The sequence below is a fragment of the Equus caballus genome, chromosome 3, assembly GCF_041296265.1.
Source record: "Equus caballus isolate H_3958 breed thoroughbred chromosome 3, TB-T2T, whole genome shotgun sequence".
Classification (NCBI taxonomy): domain Eukaryota; kingdom Metazoa; phylum Chordata; class Mammalia; order Perissodactyla; family Equidae; genus Equus; species Equus caballus.
Genome location: NC_091686.1, coordinates 25989522 through 26001164, shown reverse-complemented (window position 1 = coordinate 26001164; position 11643 = coordinate 25989522). Strand labels below are relative to the sequence as shown.

Genomic DNA, 11643 nt, shown 5'->3' with positions numbered 1-11643 from the left:
AGGGCCACGTTCATGGTGGGTCAGTGCTGTATGGGCAGGGGCATATGCAGCCCCTGCCTTCCTGAAGATTATGGATTTATGGTTGGAATATGGCTAAGTAAGTCCATCACAATAGAGCTCCAAAAGTGCTGTGATGGGGAAGAACAGGGTGGGGAGGCACAAAGGAGGGACATCTTGTCCATACTTGGGGATTTTAGGAAAGGTGTCCCTGAGGAAGTGATGTATAAATTGAGAGAACTGAAGGGTGTGGACGTTGTCCAGATGGAAGTGGGAAGAGATGTGGTAGGAAGTGGATTGTTCCAGAGAGAGAAAAGAACATCTAGAGAGGCCCATTGCTTGGAGGAATCATGGTGATATAGAGGAGCTGAAGAGAGTTCATTGTGGCTGGAAGGGTGAGTCCTGAGGCTGAGAAGATGAAGGAAAATATACTGAGCCTGGTCGTTGGAGCCTTGGCTACATCTTAAGAAGCTGAGATGTTGTCTTGAGGACCACAGGTGCTAAGCAGAAGAATGACTCGATTAGATTTCCATACTGATGGATGGCTAGTTTGCTCAGTTTATTTCTGTTACCCATAGTTACCTCCTTAAATAAAACATCACTTCTCTGAGTCTCGATCTCTTCCTCTCTGAACTAGGGTAATGAGTTCACAATTTTGCTGAGAATACCATAAGAGATAATGTGTGGGAAAGCATATCGTAAACCCTTCAAGCTGTCTACACATGAGAGGGATAATCATTAATTTTGGGTGGAGGGTGTGGCCTCCTGCATCCTGGTGTACTGGGAACGGTTGAGTTCACATCCTAGCATTCCCACTACTTGGGAAAGTTGCTTAACTTTTAGATGCAGACATCATTACTTCCACTTCACAGGTGAGGATAACACCGAACGCAGAAGGCCTTAATGAAGAAATGTTTATAGTGTGCGATTTGAGGACACAGAATAGTGGTTAATGAACATTAACCTCTACACACATATGCACACACACGTATGCTCCAACTTACTTTCTTTATGTAAGGGCAAAACATATATCCACATCTTGAAAGACAAAACAAGGAATACCTAGCATAGGACTGGGCAAATAGTAGTAAATAAAGTTATGTCATAATATTAAAATAGATGGTAGAATATTGATGGTCTCTCCTGCTGTGTTTGGCATTAGACCAACTAAGTCAACCCCCTATCCTCAATTTCTCTCACCTCCAGCACACACACACACATACACACACACACTCACACTCACACTCACTCACTCTCTCTCTCTGATTTCTTGATCCATTGGTCTTTGGAGTGATGGTTCTGATTCCTTAATATATGTAAGTTTCAGATTCCTTAATATACATAACTGTTCTGCTGAAAGCAAGCAGGCGCTCATGATGGCCTTCATCCCTGGCTCATTGATAATTAACACCACCAGATCTATGGGATAATTTCAGGCAGCAATAAGATTCAAGGGGGTTTTAAAGGAGGAGTTCTCAAGTTTGCAAAATGTTATCCAAGTTTTCCTGGGACTCAGGGAATTGTTGATAATTTTAGAGCTTCCTTCTTTATTGCTAGGGGTTTTCCACTGAGTTACACATACAATTTGGCACACGTATCGTAAGATATATGGCTTTCATTTTCTGGAACCAGATAAGCCTGAAGCACAAGAGATTAATTAAAAACAATAGGCTGGAGTGATTCCTTTTCCCACATCTAGTTCCAGAAGGAGCTTAGCATATCAGTCTGTGGTTTGTGTTCATTAACATAACTTGAAAACATGATTACCCTCTCCTTATATCTTTATAGAGATACTATAAAGAGGATGGAGTCGTGGATCTGCAGAGTCATGGATTTCTTATGTACCTGAGGATGTCAAGGGTCACTGGAAATAATAATCAGCTAGGTGAATCAATTTATGAGCTTCCAGTTTTGTTTCAAGTATGATATTTTCTTAACTATGGTTTTCCAGGGGATTGGCCTTTATGTTGGAAATCCAGCATTATTTAAAAGTTGGTTAATCTAAAGAGTACATTCTAAATTTTTATCAATTACTTAGCCCTGTCTCTGCAAAGCCTTCAATGTATTATACAGAGGCTGGCTACGTCCTATCTATAGTTCGTAGAGAGGCAGTGTTGATGCCATGATGGCCTGTGAGTTTGAGTGAAAATTTGGAACTGAAATCATTGAGGCAGAATTGTGGAGGGGAGGTGCTTACTCAGATTGCAGGCTGGGGTGTCCTTTTGTCTCTCTTCTGCTGTGATCCCCCAACCCCATGATGGGGAGATGGCATAAGAAGCTAGGCCTCCCCACCCTACCTCCCGTCGTCCCTCTTCCTCTCTCCCTTGGACGTCGATTGAATATGTGCTCTATCTGAGGAGCAAAGCTTAGTGCTCACTCTCTAGCTGGAGAGAGAAACTTATACCCAAGTGCTTTTATTACAGCTATGTGTAATTATTGCGATTAGATTGTGATCTTCTCAGAGTTCAGGACTGTAGAAAGGGAGGGTGACTTTGTGCTGAAGGGACAATGAAAGCCCCTAATGGGAGGATTGGGATTTAAGAAGGGCCTTGGAAAATGGAAGGACACAAGGAATATGAAGGTATTTCACCACAGAAGAAAGATAACTGGTTGGAGAACGTGGATGAAAGTTCAACTTCAGGGGCAAACAGAAGGTAAGTAAAATGTTATGTTTTACATATCAATTGGCAAGGAGTTTTTGTTTCTTCAGTGAAATTCCCCAAGGCTGGCAAGAATAAAATAAAATGACCACATTCAGACATTACAGGGAGTCTGATATGTCAGCTATTCCGTTTTCAGAAACCTATCTGAAAGGTTAGAATAAAAGAAGATGCTCATATTTATTCATTGTTACTCATTAGCAAAAAAAAAGGAAAAATGATTTAAATTATCCACAGCCAGGGGATGATAAAGTGACTGTTAATGGGTGAAAATTGTGTAACTCTCCTAAGTAAAGAGTTCATAATAACATAATGAGGTTGTTAGGAAATACTACATGGAAAATTTAGGAGAAAGGTTTGTATACCCATGTAATCAAAATTATTTAAGAGGCACATAATAAAGCCTAGAGGAAATACACCAACATGACTCCAAGGGTTATCTTCAATATTTAATAATGAAAAGAAAAAGAATGGCTAGCATTTAAATTGGATGGTGATTCAGGTGGGAGGAAGCTGTGTGAAAGTCAAGGAGCTCTGACCCTGGGCCTCCCAGGAGCCACAGATCATATTTAGAATTATTTTGGATGATTCAGATTTCTACTACCAATGGCTGTTTCAAGATTTTTGTAGTAAAAGTGACAAAAGCTTCCACTCTGCCCAGCAAACCCACAGGCCTTGAGAAATGGCAGTTTTTGTTTGCATTCAGCCAGACCTGCCCTATGCTGCCCTTCCTCAGCACTTAGCAGGGACTGGAACAGAGACAGCCACGCTGTGGAGAAAAACACAGCTCACAGGATGAATCTACCTTCTCAGAGCTGCAGACCAAAAACCCAAGGATAGATCTGGAAAAAAAAAATTACTCTTGATTTAAAATAAAAGGAAACCAAAGCCACCACCACATTTTTGTCCTCCCTTAGCTCTTTCTTTCCTTCTTAATTGGGCTGGAAAAGGAGGCGGCCTGGTTGCAGGATTGGCCCTGAGATTTGCTCACTGTGTGACCTTGGTCAAGGGTCTCCTCCCACTGGGCCTCGGTTTTCCCATCTATAAAATGTGTTGGAGTCAACTTTGAACAGCTGGAGATGGAACTCAAGCCAGCTGAACTTAGGAGCGAAACTTCTTAAGGATAAACAAGAGACCACAAAAATCCATGTATGTTTGTGTTTATTCTAATCTAACATAACAACCTCCAAGGAAAATTCGCACAGCAGTAGGACGCAATATAATCAAATTTTGGCATGGGATGGACATATGTGTCTATGCCCATTCAAGAAACACAGGATATTTGATTGATCTCCAAGGGCCCGTCTGGTCTTAGCACCCTTGTGTCTCTGGGGTTTGAATTTACACTTATACCCCTCTGAGCTCTGTGCTTCTGAGATGGGCACACAAATTCAGTATTTTCTTCAGCATCCATTGTGGCAGGCAGCAAAACAGGCTAAGCTTTGGTCTTTCTCCTCTAGGCCAGGATCTTGGTAAGGTCTCCTGTGCATTTGAGACAAAGCACATGGTGTGTCTTCAACTCTGAAGAATCTAGGGAGGAAGTGTGCTGTCTGCTAATATGTGTAAAGTCCCATCCTATTTCCATCATCCTCAAGCCTAGGGCCCAGTTAAGATTTTTACTTCTAAGAAAGACGTGAACACCAATCGTAAGTGTAATAATTATAATAGTTCATATTAGGGATGCAAATGCTACTACTAATATTAATAATATGAACTGAATCAGTTAAGGTCTTTTAGAAGCAAGTTACTGAAACTTCTCTGGGTAATCAGCAGAGAGGGAATTACTAGAAGCATGTGGGCTAGCTGTAGGACTGCAGGAAGAACTGGACAGTCTGACTTCAGCAAGGACAGGAACAAGGGCTTTTTATGGGTCTAGATAGCAGGAGGTAATAAACAGCTTCTTTGGGGTAACACCACTAACATGAACGATCTTCATCCATTCAATTCAATTTAAATTGTCAAGAGAGAGAGTTGATAGTGTTGGCTGAGCTTTCAGACTCATTGCCCAGGAGAGGAAACAAAAATTTCTACCTTTTTTGACAAGTTGTGTGACCACCTACAAGAGAATCTATGCTAATACTTTATATACATTATTCCTAATCCTCAGCACAAACTTTCAAAGAAGTGTTCATATGTCTTTTCTACAGATCAAGCCTCTGAGGTTCAGAGAGGTTAAGTAATTTGCACAGGGTCACACAGTAGAGTTGCTGAGACTTAAACCTGGGTCTTTCTGATTCCAGTCAACAATCCCGGGCTGCTCTCCATGGTTCTCACTCATCAGAAAATGATCCCCTCATGGTCCAAACTCTACTTGGTTAATTCACAATTTGTCTTCTAAATAATCTGTTTCTCTTTCTCTTCTATTTTGCTTGATGTTCTGAATAAAAGGAAAAAATTCAGTGTGACAGCAAATCTCTCTGCATGCCTATCAGTCTCTTTACTCTGCTGCAGCCCAGCATTTATTCCCTTTCTTTCTAGAAACAGCTTGGCATTGTATTATATATTCAGTTATGTGGATAGTGTCTGATTCCTTACCTGAATCTATGTCCTACAAGAGCAGGGTTTTGTAACCTCAATTTCTAAGAAAGGCACCCGAGAGAGGCACTTGATACATATGTATTTTTCTTCTTCTTCTTCTTCTCCCCAAAGCCCCCAGTACATAGTTGTATATTCTAGTTGTAGGTCCTTCTAGTTGTGCTATGTGGGACGCCGCCTCAGCATGGCCTGATGAACGGTGCCATGTCTGCACCCAGGATCCAAACCGGTGAAACCCGGGGCCACCAAAGTGGATTGCACGAACTTAACCACTTAGCCACGGGCCGGCCCCTTGATACACTGTTTTAAAGGAATGAATGCAGCTAGTAGAAGCAGACCAGGTAACAAAGTTAACTCCTCTCTTTTCCTGGTAACTAATTCGAAATCTACTCCCCAATCCAGCTCTTCTGCCTACTTCCCTATTTCAAGTAATTTCTCCTCCATTCTCCCAGTCAATCAAGTTTAAATCTCCCAGTTGTTTCTGTGAGTCTGTGTCTGGCCCCTTCAGCCAAATGCCGGTGCCGGCAACACACCCCTCAGGATATCGATCGCAGAGAGTGGGGCTACAGGACACACTTATCACTCAGTCTCATGTCTTACTCTCTTTCCTTCATCTTACAACAGAGTGTGATCATCCTGGCCATAGACCTCACTCATCAGTTTTTGAATTCTGTATTCACTTCGCTCTTTAGACTTGAAACTCAGCACCACCATCCCAGCTTGAGGAGCTCTTTCAGTTCATCTGGACAGCTGTTCTGGCATCCCACCCTGGTCATATTACCCAAAGCATGAAGGCGAGCACCCCTTCTTGCTCAGCAGCCCTCCAGGACCCCAAAGCCTGAGTACAGCTCCATAGCACAAGAAGCCCCGCTCACCTCTGGTCCCTCTGAATGGAAGTAAGAAATGTTATCTCCCTCATTTCTCACGTCCACGCAAGTCCCGATTCCTGCCATCTTTATTCTGCCAAATCTCTCACCATCTTTCCATTCCCAGGGCAACTAGCTATATAACCCAGGTCTCCATATTCTGCCATCCTTCTTCCTCGTCTCCCTGCATCCAGTCTCAGATTCTCAGTCAGGGAGCTTGTAATGTACCAGGCATGTGGGGGGACAGGAAGGTTTTTGAGCAGGAAGGCCCCTGTTAATTGCAGGACAGCACCTAGCAGGACATTTGGGGGGCTCTCCTCTTCACTCTTTTCTCTGGCTGCCTCTCCCCCTCCCCCCCACAGTCCAGCCACGCTGGGCCACACCGTTCCTCTTCTCCTTTGCTCGGATATTTTTGTTTCAAAGGGAAAATATGAATGAGGAACTTCTCATACTGCCATTCTCCACCCTCTGAAATCTCACACGTATTTCAGGACCCAGCTCACTGCCACTTTTTCCATCGCTCCTTGCCTCATCTCTGTGGTCAAAATCAGTCTCCCGCCCTCTTTGGGCTCTGATTACATTTTCTGCTTTCCTTAGAAGACAAATAGCATCTGCTTTGTATCATGACTGGGGTCTGTCCGCCACACTAGACCAGTGACTCTCAAGGGGGATCTTCAGTCCCTTGACAAAGAGTCATAGGGGTAGGGGGTTGAGGGAGGGTTCCTGTTAAAATCCATATTCCTCAGCCCAGTTCCAGGTGTGGACGCCTCTTCCTCATGCTACCCAGTGTTGATTCCTATTCTTTCCAGAAACAGCATCCTAATTTCTCTGTAGGGAATTTCTTCCCCTAATTTACCTTCAGTCTCTATAGGATAATTATGGAAGGTGCTTTGCCCTCTCTCGTTGCGGGACAAACAGGTGACACATTCCATTCTCTTCCTGGCACTCCGAATCTGGGGCAACAAAAGGACAGAAGATTTGTCTATTAGTTCCTCCAACCTAAAACACTCGATGCCTTTCTGGCTAAATTAAATTAAAAGTATTGGCAGAACCTGTGATGTCTTGTCTCACGTGAACCTACGGGATCTCATCTAATAGAAGGAAAGCTGAACATCCGGGTCTCACAACGGACAGGTACCAGGGTCACGTTTTGTTGCTTCCAACCTAAGAAATAAAAGACAGGACTACTGAGTCCGAATATTCAGGATGAGGACCAAGAGGTATGAATTTTTATCGGAATTTCCCCAATTTTTTTTAAACTAAGGTTTTTGTTTTGGAATAATTTTAGATTTACAGGAGAGTTGTGAAGATTCCTTATACTCCACAGCGTTTCTCCGGTTAACAGTTTACTTCTCCATTAGTTCCTGCAACTTAAAACACCCTCTGGGGTACATTGGTCAAAACGAAGAAACTGACATTGGTCCGTTACTGTTAACTAAATTCCAGACGTGAATTTCACCAGTTTTTCCATGAATGTCCTCCTTCTGTTCCAGGATCCAATCCAGGGTACCATATTGCATTTAGTCATCACGTCTCCTTAATCTCCTTTGGTCTCTGACAGTCTCTCAGTCCTTGTACTGGCTGGATATCTTATCGAATGTCCCTTATCTCTCCCACTATTTTTGACACCCACATCATACTCTAAGCATCTTGAGGACAGGGCTCACGTCCACACCGTCACTATTACGTACTGCACGTTCAGTGTGTGCCTAGCATAGAGGAGGAGCTCAATGAATACGTGCTGACATAATAAACGCGGGCTGACGTAAGGAACGCTGTTGCCTATCTCGCAGCCCTGCGCTACCCTGCACCGGGACTAGCCTTGCTCATCCCTGCCCTCCACACCACGCCTGACCATGGCACATTTGGTGACAGGACTCAGAGAAGCTCCCAGCATCCAATGGAACTGAATGCGTTTGACTCGGGTTGGGTTTCCAGACAGAAATAATCACGTAATTACTAAGGAAAATTCTAATTGCGATCATCTGACCACGTTTTGACATCTCTCTTTCAGTTTATTCATGAATGTGTCACTCACAGCCCAATCAGAGGAAAAGAAAAGAAGGAAAAAGGGCCTGCTGGCGCTCTCTCATGGTGGGGGCGGGGGGGGGGGGGGGGGGGCAGGCTCTTGCTTTAGGCATGTTTATAAATTTAAAAATATTTCAGATGCTTTTGCGATGCTGCTTATTCTGGTTCAGCGGTCAGGGGGAATGCGTTAGGGGGGAAGGTGCTTCATCTAATTGAGCTGCTGCTGGATTACGGGTGCTCTCCGCTCTGCCAAAGGGGAAAGCTGCCGTGCTTGGAGCTGCTCTTTCATAGAGTTAAGCTGAACAGACTCCATTCAAACGCAGACTGAAAACAGGAACAGTCAAAAGCATTTATCAAGTATAGCTTAGCGGCTCTTCATACCATACTAAGTGCATCCCATAGGTAGAAACGTCTAATGCTGATACCGTTCTAAAAAGCAGAGAATTTTCCTTCTACTTTACTAGCAAATAGTAAATGATGAAGGAATAAAGGTTTAGGAGGCCGGGGAGAATAGTCAAGACCAGGAGGCTCTGAGCGGCGAAGCTGGAGGTGGGCCTCCAAGCTCTAGGGTGCTCAAGCCAACACTTTTGTCATTAGTCTTCAGCCTGCCTTCTTCTCCAGGTATATATGCACACGTGCATTTGTCTATCATTCATTTCTTATTGTTACTATTCAATAAATAAAATCAATATCCTTGCTATTATTTTTGCAATTAAATGCACTTCTTATGCAGCATTATATAGTGCAGCATTCTTCAACATTTGGTTCATGAGACCACGGCATCCAAACCCACGGGGAGCTTGTCAAAAATGCCCATTCCTGAACGCCAACCCAGATCTTCTGAAGCAGAACGCTGGGCGTGGGACTGTAGCTTTAAAAACAAGCCCTGAGGTTGATGTGGTCTCAGGAAAGTTTGAGACCTCCAGCGTGGGGCTGTGCAGGCCTGGGAGTCGGGGCTGGGGAGTTTCAGTTCTGTGACTTTCTGGCTGATGAACCTTGGGCAGGTCAGAGTGTCAGCTGTAATGGGTAGTTTCTCACTTCGTGTGGTTGCTGTTAGGATTATAAGAGAAGATGTGGAGATGAGCATGCTGTCCTTGAGAAAGAAACCATCCACAGTTCTAAATATATGGGAGAGAGATGTCCACGCCAGAGGACCATGATACTGTAATGTGTTTCTCATCTGATGGCAGAAAGGCTTTGAGGTGGCTTTACACAACCACATGGAGTACAAGGAGACAGAAAGCAACCCTAGAGGAGCTTGTGCTAAAAGGAAAGGATTGTTGTGAAAACAGAAAAGCCAGGAGGAAGGGCAATATTTAAGAGCACAGCCTCTAGACTGAGGTTTCTCAGCCTCAGCCCTGTTAATATTTTGGACTGGATAATTCTTTGTTGTTGGGGAGCTGTCTTGAGCGTGTTAGAATGTTTAGCAGCATCCTTGGCCTCTACCCATGAGATGCCAGCAGCATCCGCCCCCTGGTGTGACAATCAAAACTGTCTCCAGACGTTGCCAAATGTCCCCTGGGGGACAGAATTGGCCCTGATTGAGAACCGCTCCTCTAGTGGGAGATGGAACTGGTTCAGATCCTGACTCTACTACCTACCATCTGGGTGAGCTTGGGCAATGTATTCAATCTCCCGAAGCCCCAGATTTCTTAGCTATAAAGTGGAGGGGCAGGGATAATACCCTAAATCCTTACTCCACTGGTTGTCATAAGGATTACATGAGAGAACGTACATCAAGACTGTAGCAAAATTCTTGGCTCCATGCTGTGTGTGTGTGTGTGTGTGTGGTTTAATCTTGGAATTTTTCCAGACTTTAAAAATTTGAAGTACGTACTTCTCCTTTGCTTCCTTTTTGCAGAAAGAGGTTTTCAAAAATCTGACAATTCTTAACTTCAGGTTCAAAACCATGAACCGAGGACGTTATTACTGGGACAGGGATGCTGAAATTGTCTGAGCAGAATCAGAGATGTTATTCCACCCTAGAATCAGGTGACTGTCGACACCTCCTGTTCTATAGAGTACTGCCATTTTGGACCCAGCACACACCAAAACTTTTCCCGGGCTGCAAGTGAAATCATTCATCTCTTCTCAGTGAGTGTGCTGGTTGGACCCACAGGAGGAGCTGAGACCAAGGAGGTGTTTGGTTTAGCTCTCCCATGGTCTGGCTGTTTGAACACTGAATCTGTAGATGGCTGATCTTTCAAGAGAACGAGAGGGTTTTAACATTTGGGACAAATTAACCAGTTTGACAAAAGCAAAACAGTTCCCCTTTTAAGATGAAGTGCTCCTTAAGTGCTGTACTGTTTCCAGCCCAGACCGGACATTTCTCCTCCCTTGTCTGGTGTGAAGGGGCATTGGAACCCAACGTGTGAGCAGATAACCAGACATGGTTCTCCTGTGGCCCCGGCTGCAGAGCTGAGAGATTAGGCCCCGATAACGATCTCAGTGGAGCCTGAACTCAGCCTGAACCCAGAGCTTTCCGCCTTCCCTGCCATTACCGTGGAAGACTTTGGTGGGTCCCCCTGCTTCCCCACCTCCAATCATTTGAATGCTTTCTCTTCTATTGTTTCTCGCTTCACAGGAACCATAATATACAGCTTGATACTTTCCTGGCATGGGCCCAGTTTTCATGAATACTAATCAATAACCCAAATCCCTTCTTCCAGACTCTCTCCTATGTCGCTGGGGGAATGTCATATCCTGCTGCAATTGGAGTGACCATCACAAGGAATCAGGTTGATGGACATCTGCTTCCCTCAACCTTTAGTAGCTTCCCATAGTGGCAGGATCACCTCTGGCTCACCCACCCTTTGATTAAATACTTCCAGGGACATGAAGCTCATTACCTTACAAAATGATGTGTCCCCTTGGGGGACAGTGTCAGCAGCTATTCTCCACTGTGGCAGTCTGGCTATGTCCTTCCTAACACTTATCAGCATCTGCAACTATTTAATGAATTTATTTATTCATTCGTTGACTGTCCTGGGTCCCTGACCCCCAATAGATGTAAGGCGGGCAGGGAACTACTCGATCTGGTGCACATGTGGATTCTCTGATGTTCTCATTGAATATTAGCTGAATCAACAGATGAAGAAGTGAATTAAATACTTCACCACTTGAGCCAGACAGATCTCCAGTGGGCAGAGTTTATGTCTATATTCATATTTTACCCCTAGCACTTAACCTGGGGGCTAAGACAGAGTAAGCAACATGGTGTGGTGGGAAGAATAAAGCTTTGGGAGTCAGATAAGCCTATGTTAAAATCCCACCTTTTCCCCTTATAAAGGTCTAAGGCAGTTATCGTTTCTGAGCTGCGATTGCTTCAATTTGTTTGTAACGATAAGTTTAACTATCTATAAGGTATTACCCAACTCAAACGTTGTGAATATTTAAGAAGATTTTTCTAAAGTATTTAGCATTGCCTGGCACATAGTAGGTATTGGGCAAATATGATTTGACTTTCATTGAGAAGGCTGGGTGATTCTCACCAGCATGGTCAGGAGAGACCCAGGGCCCAAGGGGCAGGGGTGTGGTCCATCCATCTGTCTCCCCGA

General features: G+C 44.1%; 1 long non-coding RNA gene across 2 annotated transcripts; it reads right to left on the bottom strand.

Moving 5' to 3' along the window:
• Nucleotides 1-3801: 3801 nt before the first annotated feature.
• Nucleotides 3802-7757, bottom strand: LOC111772798 (uncharacterized). Of its 2 annotated transcripts, XR_002806854.2 has the most exons (5): nt 7475-7757; nt 7111-7222; nt 6915-7011; nt 4878-5034; nt 3802-4139 (listed from the first exon to the last, which is right to left on the bottom strand). It is a non-coding gene; the product is annotated as an uncharacterized lncRNA (long non-coding RNA). The 2 variants fall into 2 exon arrangements; XR_002806853.2 differs by lacking the exon at nt 3802-4139 and having other exon boundaries at nt 4495-5034.
• Between the last annotated feature and the right edge of the window lie 3886 nt (nt 7758-11643).